Raw genomic sequence first — 14,375 nt, forward strand, 5'->3', positions numbered from 1 at the left:
TTGGGGCTCTTCAGTCTAGAAAAAAGGCACCTGAGGGGTGATGTAATTGAAACACATAAAATTATACATGGGATGGATAGAGTGCTTTTTGCTCTTGCACAACACCAGAACCAGGGGACATCCACTAAAATTGACTGGCAGGAGAGTTAGAACAGACAAAAGAAACTGTTTCTTTGCCCAATGCATAATATACCGCCTTTCTTGGTCATCAGATTTCTCTTCAAACTTTAATTCAAGGTGGTTTACATAGGCAGGCTGTTCTAAATCCCTGTAGGGATTTTTACAATTGAAGCAAGGTTCTGTCTTTCAAGAACCACAACATTTCAGATGGATCTTTTCTGATCTGGTATCACATTCTGGCTTCCAGTTTCCTCCCATGCAGGCTGACAAGCAACTCCTTCATCTCTCACTTGAAGGGTGGCCAAGACGCTTCTTTGCTCACACCAAAGAGCAGGTGGAATAACTCAATTCAGCTTGTCAGCTGCTTCAAGCTCTTGCCATTCACGGTGCCAGTGGTCTCAAACTGGTGACCTTCGAACTGGCGATAAGAACAGCCCCACTGGATCAGGCCATAGGCCCATCTAGTCCAGCTTCCTGTATCTCACAGCGGCCCACCAAATGCTCCAAGGAGCACACCAGATAACATGTTATAGCAAATGGAGGCTATATAAATATATGCAAACTCCAGGTTTTAGAGCAGGGGTTGGTGAACTTTCAACTTTAGGGATCCTGGACCTTTAACAATTGTGTTGGAGAAAGAATTTCAGCAGGTACAGCTTGTCATCTGTGAGATGGCAGGCTGCACCTGCTGAAATTTCCTCATCTATACAATTGTTAAAGGTCCAGGATCATTCAACTTAAGGGTTTACCCCACCCCTGAGGTAGCCTATCTCTGAATGCCTGATGCAAGGGAGTGGCAACAGATATCTTGTTGTCTTGTGTGCTCCCTGAGGCATGTTGTAGGACTCATGAGATACAGGAAGCTGGACTAGATGGGCCTTTGATCTGATTCAGCAAGTTTCTCCTTATGTTCTTATACAGTTGTTGGGATCTCTCCCCCCCCATTACAGAATTGTTCGTCAGTAGTGGCCTTAAAGTTCCCAGCATAACACCTCAGGGTGCTGACCAACTAGAGCAGCAGTTCTCAAACTGTGGGTCTGTGATCCATTAATGGGTTGTGACAATTTTTGGTGGTTCGCATCAGGTTTGCAAAACTGACAGGGCAGATTAGACTATGTGCTGCTTCTTGGGGGGGGGGGGAAAGCACCGCAGCCCAATCACCATTATAGTCACACCCTTTGGCATTTATAAATCAGGCAGCAGACTCTATGGTCTCTAAAAAATTTTGAGAACTCCTGAAGAACTTATCAGGGATGGTAGCCAAACCTCACAATGAAAGTCTGAGGACTGGTTTATACACACATGTCCATCAGTGAAGCAGCAAGTGCATGTGCGAATGAACCATCATAGACTTGGCACTACAAGCAGACCTCTCCTTCCACTTTGTATTGTCTCACAGCAGTGCTTTTCAATGGAGTCAGTTCACACATTCTACTGCCAGTCATCATGGGCAAAGGAAAAAAATTGTTGAGAAATCACATGATGGCATAAGCCTTGGAACACAGACAGTGACCCACACCTGCTTTGTGTGCTCCCTAGTTAATGTGGGTGGGGGAGAGACAGGAAGCAATCCTCTCCATCACGTGCATGGCATCACTAACTCCATGCTGAGACCCATATGCACAAAGTCCTGATCAAAGTGATCTTTCAACTCCTGCCCTTTTCTTGTATCCATCAGGCAATTTTGCACGTAGCCCTTGCCACAGAGTCAGCACCTGCATTGCTCCTCCACTATCAAAACTGGGCACCAGCCTGGTGAGACTTTGGACAACTGGGCTTCAGTTTCCTTTCATTCTTGTAAGCAGTATGATCAATTTTCACTCTGGGTGTGAGCCAAACAGCCTAAGGAATAGTTTTCTCCTGGGACAAAAAGTGGTAGTAACTCAGAGCCAACCTGGAACTGATGTTCTTTGATCTGAAAGCTCCAATCTCAGACAGGGGTGCTGCTTATCTGCAATTAAGGACCACCCCGTCTATGCCCCCCTCCTGTGCTCTCTGCTCAACACCGGAGGCCCCTTGCTATGTGCCACTAACAAATGAGGTCCAACAAGTGTCTATGATGATGCAGCCCTTCTCCATTGTGGCTCCAACATGGTGGAATAACCTCCCTCCCACCCACCAGGGCCCAACTCTATGAACTATCATACATGGAGTCAAAACTTGACTCCTTCAGGCCTTTGGGACAAGCTGACTGTGTCCCTGTTTCTCTACTAATAGCACAATCCTGTGCAAGGCTACTCAGAATCAAGTCCCATTCCATGAATTTAATGGGATGTACTCCTACATGTAACTATGCATAGGACTACAGCCTATTTTTAAATACCTAATTATTACAATAATCAAAACATCAAGGCTCCTGTGTTTTACAACAGCTTGAACAACTCTTTAGCTCTGTGCAAGGAAAAGCATATCCCTTTATCTTTCTGCACATCAAGCAGCCCTTAAGAGCAGAGGAGCAGAGCTACCAAAAAGAGATGGCAGTTCCAACATGTGTACCCCCTTGGATGCAGGCTCCTGTCTTAGCAGCAACAAGTGCAGCTTTTCAGAAGCAGGTCTGGGGAAGCAGTAGGTCCTTTGTTAACAGGATCTCCATTAATCACTCCTACCCTTTTTATTTCAAGTCTTGGGGCAGAAAGAATGTTACTCCACTTCCTTTAAAACGCCCAGGATGGAAATCTCCACTGGGAAGTTCCCTGCTCTACTTCAATCAGCCAGGCCCCTTGATGACCTCCTCCTTTCCCTGCTCCCCACCTTGCATCCTTTACACACCCACAAATCAAATAAACCTCCCTTTACCTCTCCCTTGCTCAGGTTCAGCATTTTTTTAAGGGCATTTGTTGACTTCCCACTTCTGGAAACACCTGGCCAGCCAGGCAATGATTTATGAAGTGAAAGTGTTAAATGAGGCTGCCAGCTGTTAAGACTGACAGCGCTTGATGCCTTTTATGAGGTGCCCTATTATGGAAAATAAACTTTAATCCACCCATAAAAAGTGGAATCTGAAAACCACATTGACCCTAGTAGTCTGGCAAGCAGAAAGCATTCTTGGGACATGCTGGGGGCTTTAAAGGGATCAGGCCTATTCTGAGAGGCACAATACAGCACTAGAGTTTTGAGAGGGCTACTTCTGGCCTGCTCAGCTTCTTATTTATAGTCTTGGATCACAACTGAACATGCACAGCTTCAGTAGCATAGCTAGAAGGGTTGCAAAGCACTAAGTTTTGCAGGCAGTCTCATTATAGCTTGTAAGCAACCTCTTCCCCTTGGAGCCATTCCAAGTTGGGGGGGGGGGTAGAGAAGCAAAACAGAGGTATTTGCCCAGTGGCTCTGAGGGGGAGTGGCTTCTTGCACACCTTGGTGAGGCTTCCTGTAAAACTTAGTGCTTTGCACCCCCTCTAGCTATGCCACTGCACAGCTCAGGCATGCAAGAGAATTGTGCCTTAACCATACTGAGCTTTATTTAAATCATGCTTTAAATCATGATTTATTTAAATTTATTTAAAATCATGTTTACAAGGCACTTTGACCCTGTAGTCACAGGCTGACCGGGAACAAGACAGACTGGTCTGTTCCTGTGCCTTCACAGCATCTGCAAATGAAATTTGGCTCCTGCTTATGTCTACAGATCACATTGCCATTAATGAGGCCCTTTGAAAACTGACAAAACTTGCTGCAATACAGGTGCTTCTGTGGCTGGCTGACAGACTGTACCAAGAGCAGTGTTCCCACTAAGGTGCAAGGCTTGGTGCCTTGTAGCTGAGCTTCACAAGGCTCAGAGCTCAGCTACCCAGCCACCAGTGATGCCATGGTGATGTCATCACTGAATGTCTGGAGCTCTGCCCACCACCACACAGCCAAGAAAGGCCTTCACACAGTGCATGAAATTTTTACCAGTGGCTCTGACCAAGACAGAGCTTGTCAACCACTCCTCTTCAGCCTGAAGAAAGGTTATGAGTGGGGTGCCTGAGAGCTCTATGTGGGGTTCAGTATTCTCCAATATCTTTAGAAATGACTTGGATCTGCATCAGATTTGCAGGTGACACCAAACTGAGAGAGGTGACTAAGGCTGCAATCCTGGGAACACAATTTCCTGGGAGTAAGCCTCATTGACTACAATGGAACTTGCTTCTGAGTAGATAGGCATAGATTGGGCTCTAGAGGGCAAGAACAGGATCCAAGAGGATCTTGACAGGATGGAGAACTGGGCAAATAAAAACAAAATGAAGGTGTGGCAGGAGGTGTGGTCCGTAAGTTGAGCTGCTGCCTGCCCAAAGAAGCTGATCCACTCAGTTGTGCCTAGATGGAGACCGGAAGTTACTGGCAAGTTGATAGTCCTCTGAAAGAGAGGGGTCACTGACAAAATGCAGTGAGAAGGTGGAAGGAATGTGAAATAAGACAATCAGTCAGGATCAAGTTGTTATCACTCTTGCCCAGGGACATGCAGTGGGTGGGGAGGCAGGTGAGGCAGAGCCTCCCCACCGGAGTCCTTCATAAAGTGCCGCCACTGTGTGAAGCATGCACTCACAATCCATGTGCAAAGCATGGGAGGCTCTGCCTCTCCACCTACCACATATCCCTGGACAAGAGTGATAACAATTGAATCCTGACTGGCATGATTTGTAGCTATCTGCAGAATGCTCAGAAGGCATGAGCTGCATAGCCAGAGAGACAATCACACACATCCTTTGTAAAGGATAACATCTGGAGAATGAAGGGTTCTCTATGAATCGAACAATATTGTAGAAACCCCTATTGCAATTTATGACAGACTGCCTGTATAAACTGCCTTGAACAAATCTGATGAAAATTGGATGACAAATGCAATATAGAAATAAGGTTATAAATAAAAATAAACAAATGTTTCACTTGCAAAGTTAGCAACTCTGCTTAACCCATTTTTGCCTGGCCCACATTTGGTTCCTATTGTGTATATGCCACATTGGGCAGAAATGGCTTAAATAGACTGCAATCTTGTGTACCTTCCTGGGAGTAAGGGCCATTTAATACAATGGGGCTCACTTCTGAGTAGCATGCATAGGGTTTCACTGCAAGTCTACCTATCACAAGTAGGACAGATGTATTTTTTCCTGGTTTCTGACATTATAACTGTCTTTCCCAAGTAGAATTCAGCTTGATTCTTTCCTCACCACCACTTTTGCTGGGGCACAGAGCATGCCTTTAAGAGCCCCCTGCTGGGATGATGGACAAGAACCCCACTAGAAAAAAACAAAATGAAATAATTCTAGTGTTATTCCCTCCTTCTGAGAGCAGAGGACTAATTCCATATCACTTGCCCCCAGACAGAAGCGAATTCTGCTGAATTAACTTGCAGCCTTACAACCTTATGCATGTTCAATCAGTGGGATGGACTCAGATCCCACTCAGAGTGCACATAGCTAGCTGGCACTGTCTGTGCATACTCTCTTGGGAGTGGAATGTCAGTCACCAGCTTGCCTTTACAGCAGCCCTGCAAGGGAGGCCTGTCACTCACTGGCTTGCCTTAAAAACAGCCCTGTAAGGGAGGCCTGTCACTCACTCACTTGCCTTTACAACAGCCCTGCAAAGGATTCTGCTGTTCCCCACTTATAGCTCTGTGTTCTTTGCTTTGAAGGGACAGGGGATGGAGGTGCCATACCCTTCTGATCTCAGCAAATCCAGCATCAGTTCTCTCTTAATTGGTCGTCAGAAGTCAATCCGGAGTCACTCTGCTGGCTGTCAGGGAAGAGCCCAGTGCTGTGGTGTGTGATGAAAGGAAACAAGAGGTTCAAAAGGTGGAATCTGTTAAAATTTTAGGTATAATTTTTGGACTGAAACAAAGAGGGTGGGAAGAGAATTGGAAACTGTGGGTCTCTAAGGTGGAGGAAAAACTGAAGAGGTGGAAAAAATGGAACTTGAACCTGTACCAGAGGGCGCATTACGTCAATGTGTATTGCGTGCCAATGGTGTCCAATTTGGCAGCGATCTATCCCCCGCCGAAACAGGTGGTAGACAAGGTTACCCATCAGGTTTTTGTTTTCTTGTGGGGCACTGCCTTCTTCCCTCTTGCCTGAGTCATGGCATATAAGAAAGTGAAAGAAGGAGGACTAGGGGTTTGGGCCCTGGGACCTTTGTTCTTGGTGACCTTTGTCTCCTATAACTTTGGCAACTGGGCAAAATGGAGGCAAAGGCCACAGGAGGGGGGAACCTTTGCGTCTGTATGGGCCCAATTCAGAGACACTTGGGAAAAGACGACCTGGGGACAAATGGTGGGCGAAAGAAGAGACGGGATACGTACTCACTCAGGCGATAAAATGATCTTTGCCGGAGTACATGAGTAAGACGGTGTCCCTAATGAAGGAGATGGGGCTCTCAGCCAAGCCGTATAAAACCAGCGGGCTGGAAGGGAAAAAACTCAAGTGTTACGTGTATGAAATGACGGTACAGGAGTTTATCATGAGGCCTCACCAAGAGAGACAGCAAAGTGAGACGCACCTTTCCGCATACCTCTTGCAGGAGAAGGTGGCGCACAGTACCTTTAGCGAGAAGAGAATCCCCTATAGTTTATGGGAATTAAGGTGGAGGGCTTTCCATCAGGTCCCCAGGGTGGGAGCGGCAAACCCATGGTTGCAAGAAGATCAGAAGAAGTGCAAGAGGCTGCTCTGTTCGGGGTTGGGACCCTCTAGATCGTTAGGCGCCCCGCCGCTGATAGAAACGGTAGCCCATTTCGTCCAAGAGTGTATGCCGGCGAAGGAGTTGTGGAGGGGTGTAGCGAGGGCCTTTAAGTGGCCTGAACTGGCCCAACAGGCCTGGGAGACTATCATCTCTGGGAAGGAGCCAGCGGGAGGTATGAGGGGACCCAAGAGGACAAGTAATGCGGGACAACGGAGGGGAGGAGACGATAGGTGGGAGGTGCCATGGTCTATGGTAAGATTGATAAATCTGTATGTCCTTTTTGTGCTGGGCATCCAAAGGGGCAAAGAAATAAAGGAGAAAAAGTCCACCAACATGCAGGGATGGGTCCGCTTTGTGGTCTCCTGAGTATACGGCGTCGCGGCTTATGAAAGGGTGAGAACTGGTAGAGACAGGTGGAAAAAATGGTGGGAGTGGTTAGACGGGGTGAATCCACCTATAAAGTGATGAATCCATGTTCTAGTTAAACAGTTGATGTAATGTGACTGTAGTTGAAAATGTAAAATGTGATTTCTTTCCTCTGTATTATTTATTGTAGTATGAAACTTTTTAAATAAAAATCTATATTTCCCAGTGCTGTGATCCCTCCTTGCTGGGTGCTAGCCATGCCCACGCTGAACAATGAAAGATGGCCAGGACCCAGGCCAGCAAGCCCTCAGCAATAATTCATTGCACAGGGGATGGATGGCAAGCAGGGGCCCCAAGTGCTAGGGGATGAGCTGGTGATGATATGCAAATTCCCTGTAATTGATCTGTGGAAATGCTGCGCTGATGGCCTGCTGAATTTATTGGAGTGGCTGTGGGTGTTGGTCTTGCTTTGGGCTGTGGTGTAGCTGGGGGGGGCAAAGCACTAAGTTTTGCTGGGAGCCTCACCACAGCCTGCAAGTGGCCCCTCCCCTTCGGAGCCATTCCAGGAGGGGGAGCAAAATTCACCCCTGTTTTGCTTCTCCTTCTGGAATGGCTCTGAAGGGGCGGGGCTGCTTGTGGTGAGGCTCCCTGCAAAACTTAGTGCTTTGTCCCCCAAGCGATGCCACAGATTAGTCATCATCCAAAGTCTGGCAGGCTGTGACACGTGTTCTGCAAGTTTAGGGGCAGGCCAGACATCCCAGTAGTCCTTCCTGTCTAAAGGACATTGGCCCAGCAGTCAGTTCCTCTTGATTTGAGTGGGGCTGCCAACAAGTTGATTGAGGGCAGAGACCAAGCAAGGCTTTCTTGTAAACCTGAAATCCTCTACTCCAGAGTAGTTCTCCTGATTTCAGTGGGACTTCTCTACAATCAAATAGGGTGTTTGTTTCCTGTTATGGTTATTATCCCTGTCCCAAGATTTCAGTCTGCATCCATGTCAGTTTTCAAAATAACATGGTTTGAACTTCTTTTGAAAAGTATTTCTGAAAAGTATTTTTGAAAAGTATTTCTGGAGTGATACATGCCGAGCAACGCTTCATCGATTAAGGGCTGAAGCCTGTCCAGTTTTCCAGCACTGATGCAGCAGTGCCAATGGGGCATGTGCTGCTTCCTGTGGCATGGAGGAAATCATGGAGCACTCCTCAAGGTAAGAGAACATTTGTTCTTTTACCTCAAAGCTGCATTGTGGCTACACCGGTGCAGGAAAGTTGAATAGGATTGGGCCCTAAATCCCATTGACCTCATTGGACTTTTCTTCCAGGTCAATGCCCTCTGGATCCCTCCCAGTTTTGTTGATATTCAGTGTGACTCAGCTGGCATCCAAATGGAGACTTGCAGACTATGTTCTTTCAGTTGGCAACCAGCTCCATTGAACACCATGGAACTTCCTTCTGAGTAAGCCTAGGAGAGAATTGGGCCACTTAGATCAACCGTGTGGTGGGGGCACCCATGCGCTCTTATACTGACTCAAACGCCTTACGACTACAATTGTGGTCCACTTGCCTTATTGCCCAGCTGGAGATCTGATTCCTGGGGCTGGAGTTATCCCCTAAGAAATGGGGCCGGCTCCCAAACCTGTCGGCTTTACCACATGGTCTAGCAATGCTGTTTTTACGAGCAAAAAGTTAGCCAGGATCCCTCCCCCCAAAAAACCTTCTGTCAATGAGCTCCACTGCCTCATTTCCTGAAGGTGCCTTTTTTTTCAAAGGCTTGGACTTTAATTTCTCCCACTTGCCCACTAATAGCTCAATTGCTTCCTTTTAACACATTTCCTCCTGGGGGGACCCTTGAAAGGCTACCACAGGAATGCAGAGGGATGCGAGACTATCCCACAAGGTACAGTCAGCACAGCTCAGTCACATGTTTCTAGCACAAAACCCTGCATCCCCAGGTATGTGCAATGATGATAAAAATGCCTCTGAGTTTGTGGAGAGCACATTTTGCTATCCATTTAGAACTGGAACTTCTGCATCAAGGTGGTATCTAAGCAGTTATTAAATGTTGTCAGTTGGAGACAGGAAGAGAAACTATCCACACTGTAGTAAACAAAAGGAAGGTTTATTATCTGAGTTTAAAACAGAATGTGGAAGCACCATCATTGCCCTGTAATGAGGTGGAGATGTGCTGTTTTCAATTAGATGCGTATTGAAATACACATCATGGATGTGACATTCCCATCTGGCTTTGTTTGATTTTGTCTGCAGTTCTGGTCCAGCAAGTGGTGCAGCCAGAGATCATTCCCTCATAGGTCTACGTGGCTCAGAGACTGGAATAGAATGACAATTTTCTGCCTGATCAATATCTGTACATTGAATTTAAAACAGAATCAGCAAAATAAGAGTGTCTTTCTTAAGTTGCAGAGTTATATGAAGCCGAGATATATGAATGCATTAGAATTTAAAATTTAGCACAGAAATACAATGTAAAAATTAGTTTAATTGGAGGGAGATGTTTAAATCTGTATAAATACAGTGTATACGTCTAAGAAAGCTAGATTTTAAAAAGCATATAATATGCATCTGTTAAATTAATATAAGGGGATATATTAGCTGGTTGCAGGTTTGGTCCATCCATGAGGTCAACTGAGGCAGTTGTCGGAATTGGTGGGGGAGTAGCCACCTCCATCCACCCATGTGCTTCCACTGCTCCCTCCTCAACTGGAAAAGGAAGAGGGGGTCATAGTGGAAGAGGAGATGCACAGAAGAGGACAAGGATGAGCTAGAACATTGCTCTAGAGAAGCGACTGGCAGAAGCGACTGCCCAGAGCACAGTCATGGTGTGAAAATGGATCGCATTGTGCCAGAATGGTATGGCTCCAGCACCACCGCACCATGCCCAGACATGGTCATTGGCTCACAGATCCAGCCCATCATGGGCTGAAGTTTGGAGGACCCAGCTCTAGCTCGGGAGTGGCCAAACTCGCTTAACACAAGAGTCACATATGATAAACTTCAGAGAGCCAAAATATTTCAGAAGTAATATATTTGCTCACCACGAACATTAAACTTATATTTTTATCTAGTGGACTCTCCGTTTATACCCAGTAAATAATTATTAAGCTTGAAAATTTCTTATTTATATTCTTTTATATTAATTGTGATGCAAAAAGCTCAGCCAACATATTTCCACAAGCCACATATTATATGCCAAAGAGCCATCTGTGGCTCACAAGTCATGGTTTGGCCACCCTTACTCTAGAACAACGTTGCATCCAGGGCATAGTGGGGAAGAACACAATGGCAGCTGCAGAGAAAGGAGTTCTGTCGCTGCTCCCTGTTTAAGAGGGGTGAGGTGGAGAGGGGTTGTTATTTTAAAGTCTATCAGTGCTCCTGCGCTGCAGATAAGACCCCTTAAGAGAGATGAATGTAACAAATGGATGGCCCAATCCTACTCTTGTGCAGTAGTCATAACAAACAGGCTGTAAAGCATGTTTACGATTACTCAGAAGTAGACAGTGCTGGTGGGAGAGCTGCACTATCCTGCCTGCACTAAATTTGCACTGAGAGTGCTGGTGAGTTCAGCACTGAGTGGCACAGGGGCAACAGGGGCAACAGGGAGTGTGAAACAGAGGTGGGAAGGGGGCAGAGAGAGGGTGAAACAGGACTGGTGGAGGATCAAGCTTGGGAGGGGCAGAGGGTCAGCAAAGGAGGCCTCTGCCACATCCTCTGCTCTCCTAGGCCTGAAAGCCTTACACAGACTTACTTCCCAGACTTCCCAGACTTACACCGATTTTGTTGATGCAAATCTGAGTAGCCCCATTGGCAGGCTGGAGTGCGACACGGGGTAAGGTAACAAATGTTCCCTTTACCCCAAGGAGATCTTCAGCCTGCTCAGTTGCAGCACTGGTGTTGGAAAGGACTAGGCTGCCCATGACATAACAACTGATTTAACAAATGAATAATTAAATAATTATTCAAATGAATAAGGGTTTTTTTTAATAAGAACCAAGTGAGTAAAGAAATGAAAAACAAATTATTGTGTACCCCTAAATGCACAGGGGTATAAATGTACAGGGGTATGAAAGGTATACATTTATATGCATATAATAGAGGAAGAAATACTGGGCACATTTCAGAAAAGAAATAAAGCACTCAAGCCTTAATCCCTTAACTTTCCATGGAAATCAATACAACTTAACAATGCTTAATTGTTGCTGGATTGTACAGATACATTTTGTGCAATAAAACTAAAAGACAGTGAAGACGTAAACTCTCATACAGCTTTCATTACGTGGACATTCATATAAAAGCATAAGCATGGGTTTGTAGGCACTTCATCATGGCTTGGCTCAGATCTCATCTGACAGGCCACCTAACAGCCCTTGGCAGCCATTGGCAGCTTTTCAGATATGTGTGTGAAACATAATGATAGCTAAACCACTTTCTTGCAAGGTTCAAAGTATATATTCATAGGAATCAAGCTTTTATTGGACTGTACCACTTTGAGATATGGGAGGGATTGTATGCTCCCTACCAAAACAAACAAAACCTCTTCCATGCAATTAGATAAGTGGCATGCCAAGAATAACACAACAATAATCACAACAATGTTGTGATATATGCCCTAAGGTCCAGGGATGCTTTTCTTTAGGTCAGAGAGCTTTAACAAGAGATCTCACCTGCAATTCAAAGTTATGCAGTCCAACAAACATACTGGTTTTCTATGAGTAGGGAGAGGGGTTTTTCTATGCCATATAAGGTACCTGCTGCACCCTCAAGCGGTACAGTCCAAAATCACCTATTAATTCCTGAGGATCAAGCTGCCATGAAAGGCAGAACTACTGAGGATGGTTGAGAAGTTGGCAATCCTACACAAATCTGATTTCCACCATTCTGTCCAGCTTTTCTGCTGACTAATGAAAGCACAACTGAGGGTTTATTCTCCAGGAATCAGTCAATGGTTTTTCTCATTGACTACTCTCTGTTAATCATTGCTTGGTCACATATTCCCATGGACCTAAGAGCGCTATTATTATCAGCTGCTTTCAGGCCAAAGAAGGAGAAAGGGGGAGGAAAGAAAACAAGGACATTATACTTGATCAACTAAACTAGACAGGAAGTGTCAGCTCTCTTTTATAACCCTGGTACCCTGGTGTTGCTGTCTAATAGCTCCCTCCTAAGCACACACGGTTTAAGTGCCATTAAAGGCCATGTAACAGCTTTCCAAGAAAACACACTTAGGAAGGGGTGTGTTTAGGGAAACTCACATCCTTAGAACTGGGACCCCAGTCCTGCCTTGGGGGGAAGGGAATCTGAACCTGTCCAGAGGTAATCTATTACTCCTCCCTATTGCCTAGCTTTTACTAAAGTTTAAAACCTTAAGTGGAGCCCTGCTGAATCAGATCAGAGGTCCCTTTAGTCCAGTATCTTGTTCCCCACAGTAGCCCATCAGCTGTGTCTGGAAAGTCCACAGGTGAGAGAGAAAGACATGCTTCTCTTCCACCATTGCTCCCCTTAAATTTATAATTAATAGGTATGCTGCCGGATCTACAGGTAGTGCATAGCCATCATGACTAGTTGCCATTGATAGAACTGGCCTCCGTGAATTTGTCCAACCGCCCTCTAAGGCTATCCAAATTAGTGGTCACCACCCAGGAATGGTCCAACTTTGAATTCTGCCTGCTGTTGTTGCTACCATGGCACACAGGCACGAGGGGAGCCTCTGACCTTGCTTCTTGCGTGGTTTTCACAAACCTAGCAATACTCACACTTTTATTTAAAAGGACCGTGTGAACTAAGGAGCTCCTTCATGTGTGCAGTCCCTATAAATAAAACTTCTGAGACTGCAAGAATGGTGTGAGGAGCATAGTAGGGAGGGTGAATGATTCTGTTCAGATAAGAGGGAAGCAGATCAACCTGAGGAAAGTGGCTACAGACTTGGAATGAAGGGCACCCCAAATCCCCTGCTCCTCCCACCATCCACCCGGATGCCAGATGCATTAGGTTGCCCCATGGTTGGGTCAGCTCTTCCACTACCACATCTTATGGCAGTAAATTTCACAAACCGCTGATAAGCTTTGTGAGGAACCATCTCCTTTTGTCCATTTTCCAATCAGTTTTAATGAATGGCCCCTGCTTCTAGAATTGTGGGAGAGGAAGGAAATCTATCCACATCATGCATGATTTTAAAGTCTCAATTATGTTCCCTCCCTTAGTTGTTTCTTTTCCAAGCTAAAAAAAAAACCCAAATGCCCCAGCCTTACCTCACAAGGAGGATGTTTCAGCTCTCTGATCATTTTTGGTTGCCCTCTTTGGTATTTTTTTTCTGAAGCTGGACACAGTAATCCAAGGGTGGCCACACCTTAGATTTAGACAGGGATACTATAATATAAGAAGTATTATTGTTCATCCCTTTCCCAATCATTCCTAGTAGGGAATTGGCTTTCTTCAGCACTACAGAATACTGGGTCAGTATTTTCATTCTGCTATCCATGGAGTTCTTTCCTGGTTTGTCACTGACAGCTCAATCCCATAAGTGTAAATGTGATGCTTCTCCCCCCCCCCCCCCATGGAGCACCATATACTTATTGATCTTGAACTACATTTTCCATTTGGCTGCCCATTCACCCAGTCTGGGGAGATTTCTTTCCGAGCTCTTCACAGTTCACTCTGGTTTTAACTACCCAAAATAGTTTGGTGTTATCTGTAAGCTTGCTCACCTTGCTGTTAACCCCTAATTCCAGACCCCTTTGGAAAAAGTTGAAAAGTACCTTGTTCCCAAGTCCCAAGATTGTCAGGATTAAATTAGTTTGATCAGGTGCTAATGTGATTTCCTCTTGTGCCACAGCTGTGACATAATAAGAAACGTAACTCACCTCCACTTTGGGAAAGCTTAATCTGCTGAGTTTTTGTCTGACCTGTGGCTCTTAAACACGTAGAAGCTTTCTGCCCCACCCCAAAAATGGAAAACCCTGATCAATTTTAGTTTTAGTGCATCTGCTTTTATGAAATGCGCACAGTGGCATCACTAGGGTTCACGTCACCCGGTGCGGGATGCCAGCGCATCACCCCCCATGCAGTGGGCGGGTCAATGCCCCAGGTGGTGGGTGTGGTGATGTACCATCACTCTGCCCCCACTGGTTTGTACCTTTTGATAGAACAAAGATAGAACACATTCTGCATGAAATTACGCATTGATTGATATATAACATGATGGTATTATTCTTCCAGACTGTGATTTTG

The sequence above is a fragment of the Tiliqua scincoides genome, chromosome 5 (assembly GCF_035046505.1).
Source record: "Tiliqua scincoides isolate rTilSci1 chromosome 5, rTilSci1.hap2, whole genome shotgun sequence".
Lineage (NCBI taxonomy): Eukaryota > Metazoa > Chordata > Lepidosauria > Squamata > Scincidae > Tiliqua > Tiliqua scincoides.